The sequence below is a fragment of the Camellia sinensis genome, chromosome 4, assembly GCF_055761805.1.
Source record: "Camellia sinensis isolate YWXY chromosome 4, ASM5576180v1, whole genome shotgun sequence".
Lineage (NCBI taxonomy): Eukaryota > Viridiplantae > Streptophyta > Magnoliopsida > Ericales > Theaceae > Camellia > Camellia sinensis.
Window position 1 is genome coordinate 20,064,026 of NC_138964.1, and position 25,707 is coordinate 20,089,732.

At 36.1% G+C, this 25,707-nt stretch overlaps 2 long non-coding RNA genes across 2 annotated transcripts in view; both read left to right on the forward strand.

The window, feature by feature from the left end:
* The first annotated feature begins 272 nt into the window (after positions 1 to 272).
* Positions 273 to 25,707, forward strand: part of LOC145823270 (uncharacterized) — a 38,968-nt gene continuing 13,533 nt past the window's right edge. Inside the window, exon 1 of the long non-coding RNA XR_014365553.1 lies at positions 273 to 514. This is a non-coding gene — a long non-coding RNA (uncharacterized LOC145823270). The remainder of the gene's footprint in view (positions 515 to 25,707) is intronic.
* On the forward strand, positions 14,269 to 15,249 carry LOC145823269 (uncharacterized). Its single transcript, XR_014365552.1, has 2 exons — positions 14,269 to 14,317; positions 14,988 to 15,249. It is a non-coding gene; the product is annotated as an uncharacterized LOC145823269 (long non-coding RNA).

Sequence of the window (25,707 nt, forward strand, 5' to 3'; positions counted from 1 at the left end):
AATTGCATGCCCATGAAAATCCATATATAGTTATTACAATTTATTACAACAGAACTCCTTTCCTGGAAAATTGTGAATTGCCACTACAGGAATTACAGGTTTTGACGACGTTTCTTTAACGACGTTTTATGAAACGCCACATTTTATACTATTTAATGGCATTTTTTAACCGTCGTTTTTGTTCAATATTAAAACGGCACTGTTTAACTATTTGAAGGCGTTGAAAAACGTCTTCGAATGCCCTCTCTCTAGCGAGCTGGTAAATACACTCGTTCACTCATCAGGAGGATGCCCTAACATTTTACTCACTGATCAGTCTATCGTTCGCTCTCTCTCTCTCTCTCTCTCTCTCTAAACAGATGCCCTAATCTCTTCCAGCAGAAATTAAAGGATCGGTTTCGATTTTGATTTCGAAGTTCCTTACGCCTTCTCTGATTTCGATTTCATCTGAATCTCTGATTTCGATTTCGATTTCGAAGCTCCACCGCCACCACCATCTACACCGACGAGGTAGGTGAGTTCTCTCTCTCTCTCTCTCTCACAACCCTCTCTAAACGTTTATCATTCGCAGAGATTCAAATCGGTCTCAGTGATTTCATCTCAAAGCGATTTCGATTTCGAAGATCCAAAACACCATCTGCACCATCGTCTACTAAGGTGAGCTCCATCGTCTCTCTGTCTCTTTGAAACTTTTCATTTCGAAGCCTATTTTAGTGCTGTAATGAAAACATCTCTCTCAATTCATCTCTAAACACTTATCATTCGCAGTGATTCAGATCGGTCTTAGTGATTTCATCTCAGAGCGATTTCGATTTCGATTTCGAAGATCCAAAACACCATTTGCACCGTTGTCTACTAAGGTGAGCTCCATCGTCTCTCTGTCTCTCTCTGAAACTCTTCATTTCGAAGCCTATTTCAGTTCTGTAATGGAAACATCTCTCTCAATTCATTATTATGATCTTCAATAATAATGAATCGTGATGAAGGAATTTGGTGACAAGAGTCAATGGCTATTGAGAACAACATTTCAAAAGGCAAAAGGCCTTTGTGATATTGGTAGAAGCTTTTAGAATTTTAGATGTTTAAGTGATATGGAATATCATAATCAACCGTTTCCTGCCAGAATGTAGCTTTTCAAAGAATGATATGTTTTGGAGTACAATAGTAGAAGTGCTTCTTTATTTCATGCAAGTACTTGGACTGTCTTTACCATCATAAATTTATTTACCTGTTCATCACTCCTTAATTACTGTGAACACTTTTAATCACTTCTTAATTGATGTGAAAGCTTTTGATCACTTCTTAATTGTTGTGACGCTTTTAATCACTTCCAAAGAAAATACAGATCATTTGAATTTGTTGGGTTAATTATTTATCATATATGGCTTAGTAGCTTCAACATCTGTTATCTGTCCAGGGCCGTGAATCATTCGTTTCATATGAAAGTCTTGAGCAGCTTCACCGTTTCTTGTTTGTTCTTGGTGTTACCCATGTATCATATAGCTTTTTTGCCATTGCCTTTGCCATGATCAAAGTCAGTGTTTCTTCTTCAAAATGTATCATCTTTCTGTATCTTTGGAATTTTTCTTCTCAAGAGAGCCCTAAGATTTTTCTTCTTGTACATGCAGATTTATAGCTGGAGAACATGGGAAAATCAAGCGAAGTCGATGGCTCCGCAGGAACTACAAGGTGCGAAAAGTTTTATAGGGGTGATTTTGTTCTTCTCATTTTTGAAGTACCCTTTATCTTTTAAGAGTTTAGTTCAGATGTTCTTCATTAGAAAATTTCTATCATGCCATATTGAAATTTTAATCTAGGTTCCCCGCAATCTGCCTCAAACCACACAAAAATGAGGCGACTATCAACTTTCATTTTTCACCACACATCCCATCCATGGAGCCAGCATAGAGTTCTTGTTTAGGTGGTAATGCACCTTTTTAAATTATTGTGTCTTTGCGATGTTAAAATGTGTCATTTTTTTGTTGTTGTTGTTGTTATTTATCTATTCAATTGGGAAATAAATTTGTTGGTATACTACTAAACATCCTAAAAATGTGAAAATGCAGCTCAAGTAATGATTAGCTGAGGGTCTTATTTGAACATGCTTCCAGTTGCTTTGGGGTGGTAAAATGAATATGAAGCCTAAGAGAAGTTGTAGCTGCTGAAAGACGACCTAGGGCATTCAATATGAAAGGATAAAAAGGGCTTCTTGTTGTAAATATGATCATATTTCTTGAGAAAGAAAAGTAAATGCATTTTGTTAGGTACTGATGGTCACAAATGGTTTAGATGATTAGATAAGAAAGATTAGTGTACCATGCGGATAAAATCATCAAAAAATAATTAGGATATGGTTTGTGGTTCCCTTGAACTTGAATGGCTCCAAAGGCTTGTTAGATAAAATTTAAATAAAGAATTTTATCTTCTTGAATAGAACCCTAGGGGAAAGTAGGTAAATTCTCCACAATTTCTAATGTGTATGTACTTTCCCGTTTTCTTGGAATTACAGAATTCAATATCCATGTGGAGTAAATAGTTACTAATAGTGTCTTCTATCTGATAAGTTCAACCTGGAGTAGTTCTTTATGAGAGCCATCACTTTACTCAGTTAAGCAACCATCTTTAAATTAAGACATTAGACTTTACTAGGCAACTCATTCCCATTTCCCAGTCGAAGTCCTTGAGAAACTTCCAGGAGATGGCAATATTTCTGTTTTACAACTTGGTATTGTGGAGGAGTAATTACACACGTTATGGTTTAAGAAAAATTGTATGGTGAAAACAGAAAAAAGCAGGCAAAATTATAGCCAAACAGGCATGAAGGATGATTCCCTTTCTGGCTTGATCAACAAAGTATACCTTCCTTAGAATGTTAGTCAACCTAGATCGGTTCTGACTCTTCATGGTTCGATGAGGCATACTATTTTTACAATGAAATGCTATATATTAAGTGAATGGTACAATAAATTCAAGACGATACCCAAATATCTGTTCAAGGCTTCAATTGTAGGATTCTATTATTTAGTTCAGAATAATTCACTCTGTTTCTTTTATTTTATAGAGTAGAAACATCTCTTGAATCAGATGACAACCAGTGACACGGAGTCTTCACCTTGCACACTTGTGTATGTGTACACTGTCATCACATTTTCTTAGTTAGATTATGTGCTTTTACATTCAATTTAAATTATTTCACAACCATTTAGTTTTGTACTAATGAACTCTTTAATTATATTGCTTTTATCTCTTGGTTTTTGGTACTCTTGGTTGCTTTTTATAGTTATCATTTTGCCAAGTGAGTTCAGAATTCAAACTCAAGCTATTTCAGTGTACAGCTTTGTTTCAGCCGCCAGTTTTGGAGTTCCATTAATCGAGCTGACTACATGGCCTTGCGCTTGGGCTTCATTACTGTAAGCATGTTTAAATGGATCTTTCCCACCTATATATTTTCATTGTGGACTATCAGAACTGGTTGATCAAATGCAGATTGCAGATTTCTGTCTCTCTCCGAAACTCTTTATTTCGAAGCCTATACTCTTGACTAGTTCTAGGTTTGTATCAAACCAGCAGTCACTTTTTAAAATGTATTTAAAATGGCAAAAAAACTATAAAGAAACAGAGGATATATTTAAAATGTATGATCATTGTTATTATTTTCGGTGTAATTGTTCAACAATATGATTTTATTTCGCATTTCATGTACCTGCCAACCATGATATGTTTGATATAGAATCAGATAATCCTTTTTATTATATAAACTAAGTTCTACTATATGGTTGCTGTAATTTATTTGAACTTTTGAGACATTACTTCTTGCAACATATAGGATGTAGATACACCATAGTGATAGCATATTGCAATTTGTTTGTTTTTTTTTACAAGAAGCAGAACCAAGTGACAGAAAGATTGGAAAACTGTGTTAATATGCTGCAAAAAATCCTTTATGTATATCCAAGGTACTATCTGATTCTTTTGGAGATTCTCATAATAACAAGTTTCCTTCAGTCATTCTATGTTAATTTTTTTTATGGTAAACCCAATGAAACATATAAGTAATGTACAAAGACACAATTTGAATTATTGTTATTGACTTGTTTTCTATCTATGTTCTCTTCACACAGCGCTATGCTATGCCATGCGTTATTGTATATGATGAATTTGATTATGTGGTGATATATGAACACTTGGCCTATGTTGACTCAATTCAGACCATTTATTCAATAAATCAACCTTATTTTCACTCAGTTTGACCTTTAGTCACCCAAACTCGAGCTGGGTTCTCTGTATGTGTCTCTTGACAAAAGAAAGAAAGTGTTTTTGACTCAATTCAGACCATATTTTAAATAAAGCTTTGGAAATTGATATGGAGACTCAAACTTTAGCTGGGCTATCTCTGTTTCTTCACTATGCCCAATATTTTAATGTGATCACACAGCTTAGCTTTATATGGATTGGTCTACGTAAATTGTAACCTTAACTGACAAAAATTAGGAATTGTTTTAATATCTATAGCGACCCCGGTCTTTTCCCATTTGATTGTTGTATCCGGACTTAGGTTCCGTAGATTCTGTCATTGTATAATTGTTGTTGTTGTCCCTTATTTTCTCATTTGGACTTATAGGATGTGTTGGGCAGGTTTGTTTCAGGGTGGTTGGGTTTAGAAACCAAGTGTTGCTGTCCAGAATTTTGGATCTTCGCTCGAGCGAGGAGTTTGTCGCTTGAGCGAGCTGTTTTGTTTTGGTTCTTCGCTCGAGCCGGAGTTTGGTAGCTCGAGCGAGAGTTTGCGTCAGATTTGGACCTGTAGCTGTGCATTCTTGGCTCGAGCGAGCTTTTCTTCGCTCGAGCGAGTTAGTTCGTTCTTCGCTCGAGCGATAGTTCCTTCGCTCGAGCGTGTGTCTGGTTACAGACCTGGGGGTTTGAGTTCTTCGCTCGATCGAGTTTTCTTTCGCTCGAGCGAGCTTTTGGGTTGTTGGCTCGAGCAAGGCTTCCTTGGCTCGAGCGTAGCTTTTCTGTGTCTGGTCGCTCGAGCGACCAAGTCTTCGCTCGAGCGAGCCTGTCCAGTTTATATACACAGCAGCGGGTTTTGATCAGTCTTTTTCATCTTTTTTTGATTCCAAACCCTAGGTCCGACTTCTCTCTCTCCCTACTCACCTTCTTTCTTAGATTTGATCTATTTAGAGGGTGTTTCTACCCTAGTTGCTTTATTAAAAATATAGAGGGAGTCGAGGGCTTTCATTTAATCTGAACATTTGGCGATTTGGAGCACATTGGTATTTGGGCACTCATCTCTGTCTTCACCATTTGAGTTATTTTTCTTCGAGGTAGGGATTTCCTACTCCATTTTATAGGTTTTGTTCTAAGTTTTGGTATTTTGATATGTTGGGGATACTTTGGTAAATTTTGGGAAAAACCCTAGTTTTATTATTAAATTAATTTGTATAATTAATTCATGGAATTGGGAAAAGATGGTTAAATTCATGGAATTGGGGAATTCATTGATTAAATGGCGTAGTTGGATAATTTGAATCATTTGTCTATTGAACTGTTGACATAGTTATTTTCAGTTTAGAAATAACTGTTTTGGGCTATCGGTGGAGGATAGTCGTGATTGTTGTAGACATTGCATGTGGATTAGGAATAACTGAAACTAATCACATTGGTTAAGTCATTAATTTTGACTATTGCATTGATACAAAAAATACGTGTATTGATTGAGCATTGCATTTGCATACATTGTTTTGTGTGGGAGGAGATAGGGGATGTACTCCACGGTTTAGGGGAAGATAGGGGATGGACCTCTAAACCGGATTTTGTTTGGGAGGAGATAGGGGATGGACTCCATTAGCATCACTTTTATGTGTGCTTATTTATATAGAAGTGTTTTATTGATACAGCACTAAAATGTGTATCAATCTGGAAGTATGAAGTGTTTTGATTTGAGCTTGAGTCTCATTTGTTTGTTGATATTGGAAGGTTATGAATATGAAATATGTAATTCACGGTTGTAAGTTTGGCCAGGTTCTGAGCCATGTTGATAAAATTGGAAAGTAAAACGTATCTTAGACAATAGTGTCATGAGACTGTAAAATGAAGTAATTGATTATCTTGGTTAACCATCTGTTGAATGCTATTGCTTTATTCATTGCTTATATGTGGTTTAGTATATTTCTACTGGGCTGTGGCTCACCCTTTATGGGAACATCATTTTCAGGTTCAGGTGATAAACTACCTCCAAGGACTTAGCTTGGAAGGACTTGGATTTTGAAGACTATTTTTAGTTATTTGTTTGTCATTGTTAGTACATGTAAACACTCAAGCCTAGGGCTTTCTTTATATTTGAGTTAGAACTCATACTTTGTGTCCAAGTGTTGGCTTGGAAAGATGTAAGCCGGTAGGGCATTTACTTTGATGTTACATGTAATGCTTTTATTTAGTAAAACTCTGATGGATATTATAATGAATTATTAAAGTGTTTTTCTTTAAATAATGCATGTCAATGATATATATAATGGGTATAATTTTGAGGGCGTTACAATATCGCTTTATGAGTCCAATAAATCTGAGCTTACCCACAAAAGGAAATCATGAGAAAAGGATATCTGAAGAAGTAATTGTTTGCTATAGCAGCATATGGACTGATACCAGTATCAACTCAACTGCTTGCTTTGAATTAATTGGCAGCCTAACTAGGTGTTTTGAGCCTCTTGATTGACTAAACAAATTTGTTTCAGCAAAAAAATTTAGTTTGTAGCCAGAATCGCTAGATTATAGAAGTCTCAATCTCAGTCTCGCTAAGGACCTTAAACAAGAATTGAGTAGGATCTCATTTTTAGTGTCTATGATATGTGGCTTTATTTTTTTTTTAGATAATTTATATACAAGGGGGAGAGGGAAAACTTGGCATGGTAGAACCAAGAGCAATGAGGAATAGTCCAAACATAATGCTGATGATGAATGGTCTAAACACAATGCTTGAAATATGACTTATATTGTGTTCCATGAATTGTTCTCCTACTGCTCTCCTATGGCAGGCAGGCTATAATCCTATAATTCATACTTTTGCCTTCGGATCAGGAGAATGTGGAGGCAAATAATCACCCATGAGATATAGTTAACTAATTCAACTGCTTTGCCTATGCAGGAACACTTCTGATGTGTTTTGGGAAGCAATTTCTAACCATCAAGTTCTCTCACTGTACCAGGGCCTTGGGACAAAGAACCAGCAGTCTCTTATTTTTTTGTTTATCTACTTCTATGGATACAGCTTCTTTAAGAAGCTATACTTAAAGAGAAGTGGATCAAAATCTATTGGAACGAAAGCTAATTTGGTTCTTGCTGCCGCTGCTGGGGCTTGTACGGTTGTGGTGACGCAGGTGAGGTCATATTTTAGCTTGTTATATTACTGATCAGTAATAAATTTTCTTCCTGTTGATTACAATCAAACAACCATACTGGGTCTTTCACGTCACATTGATTTTTGCTGATCACTTAATCTATTACTTAAGTTCATGAGATCCTTGTTTGATTAAAGTATAATAATCACTTTGTCTAGGCTAAATTGTTCATATGGGGAGTCATAATGAATATTTAATAGAACAGGGAATCATAACAAAAATAATGATGATGAAAATTGATTGGATATTGTTTAATGACTTCTAATTATAATTTAAAGTTAATCTTAAATTTGAATATATAATTGTAATGATGAAGTCTCTTTGAATGCTCAGAAGAATGAAGTATAGCATTTTTTGTTAGACATTCTAATTTCTGATATTGTTGTTCAGCCTTTGGATACAGCATCATCAAGGATGCAAACAAGTGAATTTCGGAAATCTAAAGGACTCTGGAAAACCCTTTCAGAAAACACTTGGGAGTGAGACATTTGATGGTCTAGGCATTTCTCTTCTTCTGACAGCAAATCCATCTATCCAGGCACTTGATTGTTTCGTTTTACATGCTCCTACATGGTTTGCCTGCCTGTAAAAACTCTTGATTCACCAACTGAAAGAAAATAGAAAGCTCAAAGTTTTGTGCTACTTTTGAAAAGTTCATTTTTTTTTTAAAATTTAAATTTGAAACACCAAATACCAAGTAAGCATTGTCAAATAGTAGCCCGACACTACTGAGTAATATTATTATATTCCTAAATTATAGGCACGCACAGTGTGTTAAATAAATTTTGATAATGAAAACAAGCTATTGTATGAGATGATATAATAAATGTAACTTTTTTTTGTTGTTGTTGAACTTATGTTATAAGATGTGTACTGTATGCATGTTATGATCAAACCATCAACATTAGTGTGTTTTTATGTAACGTTTGGACAAGATCGCATTGAGAAAAAGGCTATTGTTGTAATATCTATTCAATTAGAGAAATTATGCAAGTGTTATGCCTTGTGGCATATGCTATGCATAAGAGCAACTTAAATAGTACACGAATATTTTTCTATTTTTGTTTTTTGGTATTTGTATAAATTTACTACATTATTGAATATTTATTATCAACAATAGTGTTGTATCTATAGAATTGCTTTCCCTTACAATCTCCTAATGAGGTGATAAGACAGAATACATATAAGGAGAGCTTGAAGAAATATTTGAACATAGATTTTCAAATTTTACTTGCCATATTATTTAGAGAAATTATGTGGATGAATCATTTTTCTATTATTAAGTAGATATAGTGGTTTTCTCTATATTTTTGTCGACTTGGTTTTAGAAAATAATTTATGTATATTACAAGACCGACGTTCACAAGATATTGTCAACATCATCATTGTTGATTTGGGGTATGCACTTGTATGCATTAAGTTAATTTAATCTAATTTTTTCCATTCTAATCTAATGTGTCAATCTATTGTACTGATATTAACCTTTCTAATTTGGTCTTAGCTGTGACTTTTTGCAGGAAGACAAATTGGCAAAGTTTGCCTCGTTCAGAAAGAAAATTTTGTTTATGAACTGGGCCAAGCTTGTGCTACTATTGGTATTGTGTCATTAGGAGTATGGATGTCTTCTCTACTTTCTGCATGAGTTTTCAAGCTTGACTTTGTAAATAAATCCTCACGGATTTCTAATATATTTTGTGTCTAGATATATTTTGTAATTGTACATATATCACATCTTATTGCATTGTTTTTTATTTTGTTTTCAAACTTAGTTTATTTATTATTTTAATAAACATCAATTATTAGTTCTTAATAATTGTTTATGACAGGTATTTTTTTCAACCATATAAAATTAACACAACTTTAAAAATAAAAAAAATAAAAATAAAGGCTATGGCGGCGTTTTTTGAACGTCACTATATCCCTACCCCAACGGTTAGATTTTTAAAATATATAAATGTCTTTGACGGCGTTTCCAAACGTCGCGAAATGTCATAGTGACGTCACAGTATAGTTATGGTAGGACATTTGGCGGCATTTTTAAAAATGCCGCCTATACTAATATAACAACGTTTTCGAAACAACATAAAGCTATAGCGACGGCCGCGTCGTCGGCGTTTGGTACTAAACGTCACAAAAATAATTAGCGACGTTTTTAGTACCTATAGCGGCGTTTTTAAAACGCCGCTAAAAGTCAATTTTCCAGGAGATGGAAGATCATGGAGAGACACATGGCAAGACAATAATAAAGATGGAAGAGTAGGGTAGTTACTAGGTAATTTTTTCCTACAAGTTTTTGTTTATAAATAGCCATTCATGGCTACATTGTAATCATCCACTCAAATCAAAGACATGATTTCTATTTTTCTCTTCATTTATATTTCTTACACTTTATTTTCAACACTTCATTTTCGAAGCATAGGAGTAAAGGTAAATTAATGATTATTTCGATTATTCACCCAATCATCTTTCTTCGTTACCTTTCTTCTTCTTTTAATTTTTCTTTTCTTTACACATGTCAATTTTGAAGTCATCTTCATTTAGGCAAAAGAACCATTAATGCAATCACTTGATAATTGACTTGAATTTAATTTGTACGGATTTTTCAATCCTTACTGGCACACTCGCATTTATGATATTTGCCTTCGTAGGAAAAATAAGCCAACAGTTTTTTGAAATGCTCAGTGGGACGTCAAGTGTAAGAAATGAAAAATGAATTGTATCCATTCCAAATAGCCTAGATGAAATAATCTGGCATAAACAAAAAAAAATTGGATCTTCAAGAAAAGATCCATGTTTTTGGTGAAACAAATTTTCATCCATTACAATATAATTTGATGTAAGAAAAAAGACAGCAATTAATTGGAGAAATTCATTAACTTGATATGAAAGTTTGCCAATAGAATGATGAGTTATTAACTTTCACTACCAAATCTTTAACCAAGGCTTTAATGGCTAGAATTGGTGAATTTTTTTTTATATTTTTTTCATGGTTGAAAGTGACAAAAGCAAAGAGTTGACTTCAGTAATGGTTCGGGGGATTGGAAAACCCATTGGTCAAGAGCCAACTTATGAAAGTAATTAACATGGCTAAAGTGCATGTTTTTGAGTCAAGCATGGTTAAAAATGATATTTCATATAAGGCTTAGGGGGTTGGAAAACCCATTCTTAGATAGTCAAACCATGGAAACAACATGCCTATGGAGGATTATCATAAGCCATTAATGGCTAAAATACCTATTAGGCCAAGAAATGATGAAACTTATGTGGCCGAAGAATATATTCTTAAGCCAAACATGTCTAAGGATGATGAACAACCCAATGTTCATGAGTCCAAATTTTTTGAGATTGTTCAAGATGTCAAGGTATATGAATTTTCAAAAACCCATTTATGTGATGACTTCTATTGTTCAAAACCTATTTGGATTTATGGATAACACCAAAATATAATTTTGGTGATGTGGCTAATAAAATTAACAAATTGTTCTTATGAGTTTGAAGCACTAAGAACATGGGGTGACCACTTGAAATGCATTAACTTGAGATAGGAAAGGCCTATGCATTTAAATCAGTAGTTGAGAATGGCTTATCTTTTCAAGTTGATGGCCAACTGTTTTTTTTTAAGGCACAAAATAATGATAGTATGTGTGCTTTGATTGTAGTCGAACGATTGCTCTTGCATTGAACCGACAAAATTGTGAACATTTGGTGGCTTATATGGACATAGTCATTTTAGGCTACCAATTTCAATCTTGAATTTTCTCACACAGGATGTGTTGACCTTTCATTCACTATTTTGGTCAGCATATAATTAGGTTCACTTATTTTATACAATTTCGAAACTTTAAAGGTTGCGGTTATTTTATCTTTGAAGCACTTGACTAGTTGATGGTTCTGTGAATATACGCAACAACAAATTCTAGACCACCAATTTTGGTTTAGAGATGTACCTCATAGTTTACTGAATTTTTCTTCGAAAATGTGCTTCGAAGAAGAAATGTGTTTCTAGAATACCTCCTAGAAAAAGTAGTTAAGTGGTAGCTTTAATAGCTCCAAAATGTTGCCAAGAAGTTTCAAAGTATAACTAAGCAGAGGCCTTAACATTTTCTTTTTTGTGTTAAATATGCTAGTAAGATTCGAAGCATTCTAGAGTGGTTTCAGAACATTCCAAGGTGGCTTCAAAGTAGCTTCAAAAGGACTTCTATATGTGCTTCTTCGTAATAAGCATGATAGTAAACTCTAATACTTTTCCAAAAGAGATTCGAAGCATTCCGAAAAGACTTCAAAAGGCTTTAATCTATGCGTTGGTGCCATTAGAATATGTTGAAGTAAACATGTGTTTAAAAGAACCACTTTTATGGTCATTATTGGTTTATAAAGAGAGGAATTTTGGTTATGGTAATTAATAAATGCCCAGCTGAATTTATTCTTATCCAGTTCTTCAAATGGTGGATTTGGTCTTTCGAAGTATTGTTGTGAGCACCTTTGGATGATATTTTGGTTCTCTGTCAACATCTTCGACCTTCAAAGGGTGGTTTTCCTCATCAATTAGCACCCTCGAAGCAAAGAGTTCCTAACTTGGTCTATAATGAATTTGTGAGTGTATGATGTTATTTGGGGTTGCATGCAAACATGAAGTTCCATAACGTATGATGCATTGCATCCATGAAGAACACATGATACCTTTGAAAAACCCACATTCGAAGCTCTATAAGTCTCCCTTGAAGCTCCTATTAAATTGTGTGGTGACACTTTCGAAGTAAAGTTTGTTACTCTAGCATCATCCTTGACCTTCAAAGGGAGGCTTTGGTCCCTTGAAACTTTGTTATAAGTATTTTCGAAAGATGACCTTCATCCTATGTCAATGTCTCCAACCTTCAAAGGGTAGTTTTGCTCTTTCGAGGTTTTGCTGCAAGACCTTCGAATAATGAATTTGGTCATTTATAAAAGGGTGATTTTGATCCTCTAAAACACATTCAAAGCTTGTTACTAGTCCATAATGTTAATAGTTAGCATGTGTAACAGCTTATTAAGGTGAATCATGTTTGGATATTGGTTTTGCCTTGAAAATATGAGGTTATGAATGATTCTAAGTGCGAGCAACATTAACCTACTTCAAAAGGTTCCAAATTTTCTAGGTGATTGAAGTATGAGTAAAATAAAATTATTTTATTTGTTTTGAAGGATTGATGTTGATTCGAAGCACATATATAATATCCCTTCAAGCCATATATATAGAATTCGAGACATGTAGCCATAATTTAATACTCATTCGAAGCACTTTTATTGATGCTATTTTATTATTCGAAGCACTTTGTTGATGTTATTTGAAGTACTTTGTTACTCAGATTAGTCCTATGCTTGGTTCAACCCTTCAAAATTCAAGTAAACTTCATTTTTAAAGACTGCAGGGGGTAATGTTGGCACCATAAACATGCAAATTTTATTATTAGTTATTATTTATATAATTGCAGGACACGTGTGTAACAACCCTCGTCACTGATTACTGATTAGCCGCTGATTACTGCTAAACTAAGACTGATTAGATTGGTAATCGAACTGACTGAATCCAGAACTGACTGACTGACTGTATCTGTTTAAAAGCATTGTCTATCTGTTTGACTGCCAAATTATCTGTTTATGTCATATGCATTAAACTACAAATTGAAGGCCTGATCGGCGGCCGAATCTGAAATTGATTGATGTTTGTGACCATTGGAATTTATATGATTTTTTTGGCATATTTATCTAAAATGTGATTTAGTATGACTAAATTAGATTAAATAGTGGTCAATTACAAGAGTTGGACTTATTTACTATTCTACTACTTAGTGGCCCACTATATGGACCATCTTTGAATCATATTACACTTCATTCAAAACATTTCCTCAGCTCATTTTGAGAGCATAACCGAACTAGAGAGAGAGAGAGAGAGAGAGAGAGAGAGAGGAGATAACTTGATTTCATTGTGAATTGGCTTAGAGAACTGGAAGATTTGAAGTGTAGATTGCCTATTTGAGCTTCATTTCTTGAACTACAAGACCTAAGGTAGTGTAATTACCCTCTTGTTATGAATTGAGCTTGTTCTTGCATGATTCATGTCAAAAGTAGTGATTTGAGTATAGAACTAGCTTAAGTTGTTGAAATGAAGCTTAATTGTTGCATGCATGTTTATATCGCTAAGTTTTGAGGTTGTAGTTCATAATTCCTCACATGCATGTTCATGTCTTGAGAGTAGATCATGAATTCATCATGTTTTTGGAAGTTTAGACTCATTTGAACTTACTTTGGAGCTTTGAAGTTGATTAAAGCCATGCATGTCACATTTGAGTTGTTGTTCTTGAAACTTGGTTTGAAATCATGTTTAATTGAACTACCTTTGGGCTTTGATTTCTCAAATTGATCTTTGAAATATGTTATACTATGAGTTTTGAAGTGTTTTCCAGAAAATTAGCCCAAAAGGATCGAATTTGATGCATTGGAACTTGATTTGAGCATTGGAGTTCAAATCTGGATTTTCCAGATTTTGGTCTCCCGCTCGAGCGGGGAAAGTGAAGCTCGAGCGGGGAATTCGAGCTCCCAGCATCTTGCACTGTTTTACAGTCCGCTCGAGCGGATTAATGTACGCTCGAGTGGAGACCTTTGTCAGTATGTCCGCTCGAGCGGGGGAAACCCACGCTCGAGCGGGAACTCTGATTTTCTGAAAATGTTTTCTGAGTGCATCTTTGCATCCTCTTCCCATTCTAGGCATTCTTAGGCCTAGTTTAAGACATCTTAATGAGGACATAGATGTAGAACACACCAAGGCAAATTAGGGGTTAAGTTCTTATCTTTCCCAACTGTGTAGCTTAGTGTGTGTTCGATCTATTGACTGTGTAGGGTTGACTTCCGAGGAGACGCTCTAGCTTACTATAGCCCAGAACTCTGTGAGTAACGATTGTGTAAAGATATGTTCAAAATGATTATCTTCTGAACAATTGAACTGTACTGCTTTCTGAACTGATTACTGTTAACTGAATGAATGTATGCCCTATATTCTGAACTGTATTGTGGCATCCTTAGCAACTACTGTTACTGATTGTTACTGTTACAGAGATCTCTGTCGGTTCCCATGTTGGAACCACTACTGTTTATTGATATGATGGCCATCATTCACTGTTTGGTCTATTAAGACCCGGTCTATTAAGACCTACTGCACTGTTTAGCTACTGGATGTACCACATATGGCTGTTATAATCTGTGAAACTTGGAGCAAAGTGCTGCACGGAACTAAGTGCTACAGAGTGAGCCACCTCTAGAATCTGTGCGAGACACCTCTTGAGTCCATAAGAACTGTACTGCTACTGTACTGTTACTATATCGTTATTGTTACTGCTACTGTACTGACACTGCTACTAGTACTGCTAACGGATGTGCCACGTACGATTACTATGATTTCTAAATGACTGTTACGGCATCAAATATGAGCCACAAACTGACTGACCGATATACTGAATCAATGGACTGTTTTAAATATTGAAAAGACATTCATCCTAAACCTCTTTACATATTATGTTATTCACTGGGCTTTAGCTCACTGCTCATATATATATGTAGGTGTTCAGGCACCGGACCGCTACTAGGAGCGTCAGGCTAGCTTTTGTTTTGTCAGCCAACCACTGTGCCTCACCGTGAGGTTTCAGGCCGTTCAAGCTTCGGCTTTGGGGTGTTTTAATATTCCTCGTCTGTCTCTGTAACTGTTTTGTTTATTGTATAGACTGTATAGACTATTACTGTACTGTTTAATAGGGATTAGATCCCTGTTCTGAATGATTGTACTTGTATGTGTAGACTGTCACAGCTCATTGGACATTGTTTATTTACTGTATTGGCTTCCGCCAGGCCCTGTACTCTGTTTTACTGGATTACTGTTAGGCAGACCTTCGGTAATCTCGGATTACTGGCCGGTTACGGTGCTAAACCCATAGGGCCGGGTTTGGGTCATGACAACGTGACACTCTCCTACTCACTTGGAGATTATAAGAGGTTACAAAGTGCGAAAAAACTATGTGGAAAAGATGATGGAAAAGTGGAAGAACATGGAGCATGAAGTGAAGAAGTTAAGAGATCATAGAGTATGAAATGGAGGAGATGGAAGATCATGGAGAGACACATGACAAGACAATAATAAAGATGGAAGAATAGGATAGTTACTAGGTAGTTTTTTTCCTACAAGCTTTTGCCTATAAATAGCCATTCGGTTTTTTGATCAACAAAAATAAAAACTTGTATTGATGGAACAATGGGAAGATACATCAAAGTTCAAACAACAATACAAGCAAAAAAGAAAAGAGCAGCCAAAAATCTGATTGGCACGAAGAGGTTCAAACATGAAATGAGCTAGCAGCCTTGATCAGCCTCTTTGGAGAGATTCCAAACAGCAAAATAGAGGAGGCAAACCTAAGATAACAATAAAAAAAAAAAAAAACAAAGGATATAGGAAAATTAGAGAAACAACAAGAAAGAACAGCACAAAAAGGAGCAGACCATTCAACCAAGATAACCTGCAATCTGAGTCTGGCAAGTGAGCAACTCAGTCATTGATGCCATCCTTAATCTTGATTTTAACTTGGTCTAAAATATCGCCGAAAAGTTAATTAAGTTAATGAGTTTCTCCTAATTTGATTGCGCATCGTTCAACATAATGATTTCTCAAATTCCAAACGGATCACATAACGACAAATGGTAATACCTCCCAAACCATTTTTTGTTTTTTAATCTTCTGTACTTCCAACTTTGCCACCAATCAATGAGTCTCTTAATTGAGTTTGGAACCACCTATTCCATCCCCTACCATCTTATAATTGTAGACCACACTTGCCAAACTTTCATACACTAGAGTAGCACATGTTCAGATGTCTCAATCTATTCCCCACAGAATCGACATAGTCCCATCTCTTGTGTGCTAATGATCCCTAACCTTTTCAACCTGTCTGCTGATTTTATTTTGCCACACTACGCCAGCTACCCAAAAAATTTTACTCTATGGGGAGCAACATTTCTCCAAACAACATTAAGCTCTTTTTACTTTTCATCCTAGGGAAATCTCTTAATGTTTGTAAAGGGATGCGATTGAGAAAATACCACTAGATTCGGCTGACCATGTTATGGAATCCGAACGTCTCTCCCCAATTGCTGCAGCTTCAACTATCATCAGCTGCAATCTGTTATGCTCATCGTCCTCCCATTAAAAAGTCCTCTCATGAACATCGTATTCCTATCGAACTCGAAGTTATCACGTACATCTGCTACATTACCTTCCTTATTCAAGCAAAGTTGATACAGTCTTAGGAAAAGATTATGTCGCTCACCCGAATATAAAAATTAAGTAAATAATTACATAATAATAATTTTATAATCTCAAATATTTTGATGGTGAATCTTAAAGTGCAAATTAAATATTATTGGAGGATCTTTTAATTAATTTTAAAACCTAAAATAAATTTATGGTGAAAGTCTTTAATTTGGAGGTAAGTTTTTTTATTAAAAAATAGGGGACAAGTTAGTGAGTATATTTTGATATAATAATAGTTATATTTTATTTAAATTAATGGTGAGAGGAAAAAAAATAATATAAAACAAAAGATAATTATTTAGAGTTTTGTTTTATATATATATATAACAACCCTAGGGTTCCTAATCAACACTATAGCAGCAGAAGTAGTAGAAACGTGAGAGAGGAAGAGAGAGCAAGAGATAGAAAAGAGAGAGGGAGAGAAAGCACCCTTGTGTCTCAACAACTCTCTAAGGTATTAATCAATCTATTCTTGTTCTATTATACTATGTTGTTTACATAGTTATGGTGCTTGTGGGTGTTGTGAGTTGGTGGAAGAAAAAGGAATGGATTGGCTGATTGGGATAATATTCTAGAAGTTTTAATTGAATTCATAATGTTGCTCCTAAGAATATTAATCTGCCAACAAACTTTAGAAATCATGAAACCATATCAAACGAATGAATTTTGAATTGAAATTTTTACAGTAGATCAATTACATATTGAATTGCATATCTAAATTTTTCCATAATTTTTGGGAGTCAAAATCCATATAAACTGATGCGTTCAAATCTGTCCAGAAAACTTTAAACAGTAAATTCGTGAGTGTCGTTCTCTTTGGGTATAAAGTGATGACTCTTTGGGTAAAAACGTACAAAAACATACAAAACTATATGCATTCAAATTATCAAAATTATACTCTGGCTACTAGGGAACAAATCCGGGTTGGGCCGTGATGACTTTAGTGCTCAGCGATTGTAAGGAAAAGACCTAGGTTAAGCTAGGTGACCTTCAATCGGATCGTCTTAGAGAAAAGGCCCAGGTTGCCACCCTGAGGATGACTCTTAGTTCGGTATTGGATCCAACGGGGCTTATAGCCTTCAGAACTGTGTGGCATATTATTTGTTTTTTTATTGGTACCCAGAAAATTATTGGTGTTCATTTTGTAATCTGTTTTAAATGGAAAATGTCATTTATCATGTTTTTGAGAGACATGAGTATTTTAACTGTTGAACTGTGGAACCTTCTTTTTGAAACAGATTGTCTTTACCAAACTGTATGCCAATCTAGTTTCTGTGATATATATCTTATTTTGGAATTGATCCCTGTTTTCAAAACTGTATATATTATCCATGTTGCTACTCAGTGAGCTATCAGCTGACTTAGTTGTTTATCACTTTCAGGTGTTAGAAGGACTTAGAGTGGACTCATGACGTAGCGGAGACTCAATTGGATGGATCTCTAGGACATTCATTATTTTGTTTTGGCTTGTTATGTCGGTTTTGTGCAAACATTGTGGTGGGATTTTATTTAGAATTATTTTATTTTATGGGCGATTTGTGTTCCATTTAGTATATATTTTTGAAAGTTGGTTATGGCTGGTTTTGTCATTTATACATGTGACTTGTCACTGGTGGGTTTTGATTTATTTATTTCTGGGCTATCGTCACATTTATTCTTTGTGATTTTGGATTCATGTTTAGGCTTACGTGTGCCTTGGGCTGAGTTCCTGTGGGCCACGACCAGTCATGCCCAGATTTGGGGTGTGACATCCTAACCCACTCATCTTTCTAAAAGTACATCCTTCTACCAGCACCCAAACATAAGTAAATATTTTCTATGAATAATCCAAAAATCAGAGGGCTCTTATCATGTAACATCAAAATATCCTTCCAAATTCTTAAGGTATGTGACTCTGAAGTAAAAAAATGGAACCAACATAGACCGTCCATTCCATAAATCTCATAAATCAAACTCCTCCATAAGCTCTCTCTTTCCCTCCCGAACCTCCACCACCACTTCAAATGAAAGCATCATTCATCACTCTAATGTTTCTAAGGCCTAACCCTCCAAACTCCTTCCCTTTAGTCATCTTCTCCCACTTTACCAAATGTAGCTTCTTCTCAACATCGTTGTCTCGCCACAAAAAACCACTCCGAATTTTATCAATTTCTGCCACCAGCATCCTGCAAATCAAAAAATAATAAATTGGCAAAGCACTTAGCATAGATTTGACAAATGTGAGTCTGCTCCTGAATGACAAGAACTTTCTTTTCCATGAAGCCAACTTAGATTTAAGTTTTTGCAACACTGGTTGCCAAGTCTTTTTCAGCCTAGGATTTGCCTCCAAAGGGAGGCCTCGATATTTCACTGGGAATTTATAAGCTTTGCAATTCGAAACTAAAGAAAAATCATCCAAAAGACTATCATCCACCCTAACTCCTTCCCCTATACTCGTATGAAAGTTGATCTTTAATCCCGAAATAAGCTTAAAGCAACGCAATAGCCTCTTGATGTTTATAACCTTGCCCCAATCAGCTTGATAGAAGATGATGGTATCGTCCGCAAATTGAAGATTGGTTAGATTCATCCCATTATTCCCAATCTCCGCTCCTTTGATTAAACCTAGGTTTTTTTGCTCTCTTGAACATCAAATTAAGAACTTCAGCCCTGATAATGAAAAGAAATGGCAACAAAGGGTCACCTTGCCTTAACTCTTTATCTGGTATAAAATCTTTAGTCAGAGAACCATTAACTAATACAGAAATAGAGGTTGCAGTCACGCATTCTTTTATCCACCCAATCCATTTTTCCTTGAATCCAAACCTTTCCATAGAAGCAAACAGAAAGTTCTAATTTAAACTATCGTAAGCCTTCTTGAAATCCAACTTTTGCACCAAACCTTTCCCTCTTCTCGCCTTCCAATAGTTAATAACTTTATGAGGACCCCATCTTGAATATTTTTTCCCCCACAAAGGCTATTTGAACCTCATTAATAATGGAGGGTAGGGCTTTTTTAATTCTATAGGCCAATACCTTCATAAGGATCTTATAAAGGCTACTCATAAGACTAATAGGACTAAAATCTGGAAGTGTCACTGGTTCATCTTTCTTTAGAATAAGCACAATAAACATGGAGTTCAGCGCCCTCAATAATTTCCCTTTTTCATGAAATGTAGAAAAAAATTGCACAATAGCCTTCTTCATAATCCGCCAACATTTCTTTAGGCAATAAAAATTAGGGCAAAATTCACTTTACCTCCCTATGGTATAGCCTTTGAGCACTTTACCTCCCTATTTTTTTAAAATATGCAAATGCCTCTGTACGACCCAAACCCGCCCTTATAGGTTTAGCGTCGTAACCGGCCAATAATCTTGGGGTTACCAAAGGCTTCTGAACAAATCATCACATAATAAGGGCAGCAGAAGCAGATATATAAAACGTATATAGTCCATAGAGCTGTGCAGACATACATGGGACAAAAATTTTAAACTTATAACTCACATACATGACGTTATATTAACAAAGTCTTACGTCACCATCACATGTACACAAAGTCAAACTGGGACTTAGCCCAAGAACGAACATACCAAAACTTGTCCAAACCAAATAAAGAAAGTAGAAAACTTATACATAATTTGCAAACTTAACCATTTAACTTCTTGACACAGAATAGATCTTCAGGCTGCCACTACTGAGCTTGGTCACGCGCTGTAGACACCCCATTTTTGACCATCCTTAAGACTTGGGCGTTACTGATGGTTTAGTTAGTGATGCAGGCTATGCAGAGCAAAGTTCGATTTCTTCGGCAAGAGGAGAGTCAAATCCCAACCTTACACCCCATTTTGGACCAAAGCTATTTTGAATGGTTTTTAGACCTTAAAACCCTCTCTTTCAAAACATTTTTGAAATAAAGTTTCTAGGATGTTTCGAGGCTCGCATTTTGTCAAATGTTGCCTTTTCGGTAAACCGAGCAAGGACAAAGTGGAAATGAATGAAAGAGAGTTGAAATCTTTGAAAAATCTTTCAAAACACCTTGTTTAGGGGTTTGGAGTTGAAGAAAAGAGGAGAAGAGGGAAGAAACCTAGCTGCGGAAGAAGTTGGGTATGAATCGCTAAGAGAGAGTCGAATGGTCCTCGCTAAATCAGGCTTATCTGTCTATGCACTTGGATTTAAGCTATGAGGCCACCACCGTTGGAAAACTTACTTCCGGGGCTTCATTTTTCACTTAAGAATCTCCTAAAGCCGAGTCCGGATGGAGAAGATATGATTGGCTGAAGTTGGGCATCATTCCGGTTAGACCGAAACTGAGCCACCTTCACTAAAAGAGAGATATCTCTTATCACACATGGAAGAGATTTTATTATTGAGGAGGTTTTGATCAAATCTCTCTTTTATAATTTGTTAGCTCCATTACTATAATGGCCTATAACTAAACACCACAATAATTCATAACTTATATTAATTTAAATCATAAATTACATATATATATATATATATATATATATAATGTATTATAGCATGACTCTTAATGCTTCAAACAAATTAACAAAATTGAAACGTGTGAAGGAGCCAAGTCTTTATCACTTACAGATTAATAACAAATTCACATATAGTAATTGAAGATTTGTAGATGGATGCAGGGGCGATGGGCCCTTCTAGCCACCCCCTGCATCTGCCAATGAAGATACAACTCATAGTCTGAGAGAGTGCTTAGTACGACACACAATCAATGATAGATGGGAGTGCCAAGTATATCTTTGATGAGTGGTGATTGAGAACTATTCTCACAATACCACTATAAGATTTTCACAAATATGAATCACATGATGTGAATCTTATACATATATAAGTGGACCTTACATATATTTAGATAGTTAGGACTACTTTGTGGGTGTGAGGGTCATCCCCAAACGATGTGTTTGTTTGAACAGACTGAATAAGGGAGGATTGTAATCCATCAGAATGTTAGTCCTGCGATACATTGTCCCCAAACTATTTGGTTGTACTGAATTTGTATCTTATGCTTGTTTAGTCGTGGGATTAGATGTCTGGATTGGACTATTTTTAGTGAATCTAATGTTTGGTTGGACGGACTGGATAAGGATTAATGTTCAAAAGATTATTTTAACCTCGTAATTTATAATTTTTATTTAATATATAATTTTAAATTTGTAATCTATAATTTATAATTTAACAAGACTAAAAAATTTTAATTTATAAGGCCATAATTTTTAATTTATTATCTTCAATTAAATTAAATGTATAATTTATATTTTTTATTTAATATATAATTTTAAATTGACAACACCAAAAAAATAATTTTATTTAATATATAAATTTAATTTTTTAACGACACTAAAAAAATTTAATTTATAAGGGCATAATTTTTAATTTATTATTTTTAATTAAATTAAATTTATAATTTATATTTTTTATTTTTTATTTAATATATAATTTTAAATTAACAATACTAAAAAAATAATTTGTAAATGTTCAAAAGATTATTTACCATTTTTCAATTGTTTATTAAGTAATAACATGAGGATAAAATGAACATTTTACACATTAGTCTCATGAAATATCAATTTCATGGAAATAATCACACTCCCCCTATGAGGGACTAATAGTCCGGAAGGACTATTAATCAAAAAAATTAAACCAAACTGTGGACTATTAGTCCGGATGAATTAATAGTCTAATCTCATGAAATAATCCCTTAAAACAAACACACTCCAAAGGAATCCCAAACATTTCTCATCTTGGATTGCCCAGAAAAAGAAAAAGAAAACATAGTAAAATAGGCATGACAAAAGTAACTACATTTTATTTTTTTATTTTTTTTGGATTCAAAAGAAAGATTACAAAACACAGCAACAACAGACCAAAACGGAGGGCTAACCAAGCATAAGCCCTTTCACAAGATGCTCCAACTATGTCTGCAACAAGCAGACTAGTGACATAAGTAACTACGACCATGCTGGCTAGGATAGAATTATAGGTGGGTTCATGGAAGCAAATTGAAGGAACTCCTGATCACGTTCAAGGACCGCCATTTCACGCTCATCCAAGATCAACCAAGTTTCAATTTTATCATCCAATCCAACTTCAATCAAACAAATATTATTCTTATGGATGGAATCGACTCTAGCCCCAACAGAACTAATCCACGTGGGGTTTCCCCACCCGAAATCAACTTCATTGAAACCCAATTTGCACCAACTGCTAAACATGTATGGGTTTAGATTTTTTTTACTCTCACATATTTCTCTTAATTCCTGAACAAAATTACTTAATATTTCATCACCCCCCTCGTCTCCTTGCTGTAGCTTTGGCAGAATATTATCTCTTGTTTTCTCTATTGCATCTCTCAGTAAGCCCACCAAGCCATTCAATGACATGATCTCTTCATCTTCAGCGACTGCATCACAATGTGCAACTACTTTCCACAAAAGATTCCCAACAGAATATTTTGATGACGACGTTACCAATATTCGTCGCTTCAAGTCCATTTGTTGATTCAATATGGAAGGTTGTTGCATACCCCAAACCACTCTTGATGCAGCCATAGCATGTGTTAGTGTATCATCATCATTGTGTTTTGTAGTGTTAGCATCATTGTGTTCGTTAGTGTAGTATATGTTAGTGTATCATTAGCATTGTGTTAATATTTAATTGTTAGTGTTAGCTTTAGTCTTGTATATTTAATTGTTAGTGTTAGCACCTTTCGGTGGGTCTTGTATATTTAATTGTTAGTGTTAGCACCTTTCGGTGGGTAATCATCCAAGGCATCCTCTATAAATAGAGTGCCTTCTCTATGTAATAAATGTACAATTAACAGAAACATTTGTGCCTCTCTCTCTCTCTCTATCCTCTCATCTCTATCTTCTCACACTTTCTTCAATTATTATTTCATGGTATCAGAGCACAGTATTACATTTCTGGCAATTTGCGATTTTGGTGTTTAGTCCCATCCACAGCGGCACTACATCAAACCACTCGGAATTTCCTCACGATTCCAATGGCACCAAGCCCGGCCCCAGAAAACCTTTCACGTGCCTACACGCGCCCACACGACTCGCGGCTAACGTCAGCTCTGCCTCTCCCGTACGCCGCGCCCGCTACTGTGCGCCTCTCGTGCGCCGTTTCAGCTACCGTGCGCCGCGTCTGCGCCTGACTGCTACCGTGCACCGTCGCTTCCTGCTAACGTGTTCCTTCCTGCACTCTGCTAACGTGCGCCGCTGACCTATTTGCTGACATCATCTCTGTCCAGCATACCTTTCCTGGCTATTTTCGACCTTCCGGACTCACTGGTACACTCTGTTTTACCTAATTTTGCTCCTACAGGTCTATCCTATTACTTTAAATCCTATTCAACTAATATTATGGATCGTCATGATGCCTCCCATCCTATTTCCGTTATTTTGAATGGTTCCAACTATGTTCTGTGGGCCCAAGCCATGTCCTCCTTCCTCAAAGGAAAGAAGCTCTGGCGAATTGTCACCGGGGATGTGACTAAACCGGTGAAAGACAGTGACACTAATGAAACTACGGTTCCTACTGCTACATTTGACGACCGACTTGAGGACTGGGACAGTAAGAATTACCAAATCATTACCTGGTTTCGTAATACCTCTGTTACATCTATCAGTCTTCAGTTTGGTCGCTTTCAGCTTGACTCTGTAACTACTCCTGCAAAAGACATCTGGGATTTCTTGAAAGAACGATACCAGACTACTGGTCTTGCCCACCAATATCAACTTCAGAACCAACTTCACCGCATGCGCCAAGAATCCACTCAGTCCATTAATGACTTCCTTTCTCAAATGTACTCTGTTTGGGATCAGCTTGCTCTTTCAGAACCAACTTGACATACCCCCGAAGATGCTGTTTTATTTACTATATATCGCAACCAGCAAAGGTTGGTGCATTTTCTTATGGCTCTGACTTCCTCCTTTGAGCCCGTACGTGCCTCTCTGCTTCATCGCCATCCATTGCCCACTCTTGAACAAGAAATCTCTGAGTTGCTATCAGAGGAGACGCGTCTCGGTACTCTTCAAACTCATCATGTGGACTCTGTTCTTGCCACTCCTCCGTATCGGCCATCATTTACCCAACGGACCACTGCTTGCCTCTATTGTCAGAATAGGGGTCTTCCTTCAACCCATCTCCTGGTCAATTGCCCCGTCAGATCCTGCCGCTACTGCAACAAACTTGGTCTTGGTCATCTACAACAGGATTGTTTTCGCAATCCATCCCGATCATCGTCCAATAGCCACTCCTCTCGCGGTGGCTCTTCCCGGGGAAGCTTTCATCGTTCCGGGAATCAGTCTCATCACACTGCTACTACTGCTTCTAGGCATCAGCCTCATCCCACTGCTGCTGCTGCTTCCGGGAATCAGTCTCCTCACACTGATGCTGTCACCTCTGCGGGGTTTTCTGAGTCTTCTACTCCGTCTACCCCTCGCTTTTCTCCAACGGATGTAGAGGCCATGCTCAAACAACTTCTCTCCCCATCTGGTACACCTCCTCCTACTGCTTTGTCTGTAATCCCAGGTAACTCTTCTTGGTATTTTGACTCTGCTTGTTGTAATCATATGACCTCCAGTTCTACTATCTTTTCTTCATTCTCTTCATCTCCTCATATTCCCTTAATACATACTGCTGATGGTTCCCTCATGTCTGTCCGTCATGTTGGTACTGTTTCCACCTCTTCTTTATCTATCCCTCAAGTTTATCATATCCCTGCTCTTACCTTAAACCTTATTTCCATTGGTCAATTATGTGAACTTGGTCTAACTGTCACATTTTCTGCTACTGATTGTTTGGTACAGGACCCTCAGACGGGGCAGACTATTGGGATCGGCCGTAAGCATGGACGTCTCTATGAACTCATTCACCTTCATGTTCCTGCCTCTCCTCAGATTGCTGCTCCTACATCTACTTCCTCATTATCTCCCTTTCATCTTTGGCATTGTCGTTTAGGGCATATTTCTGCTAAT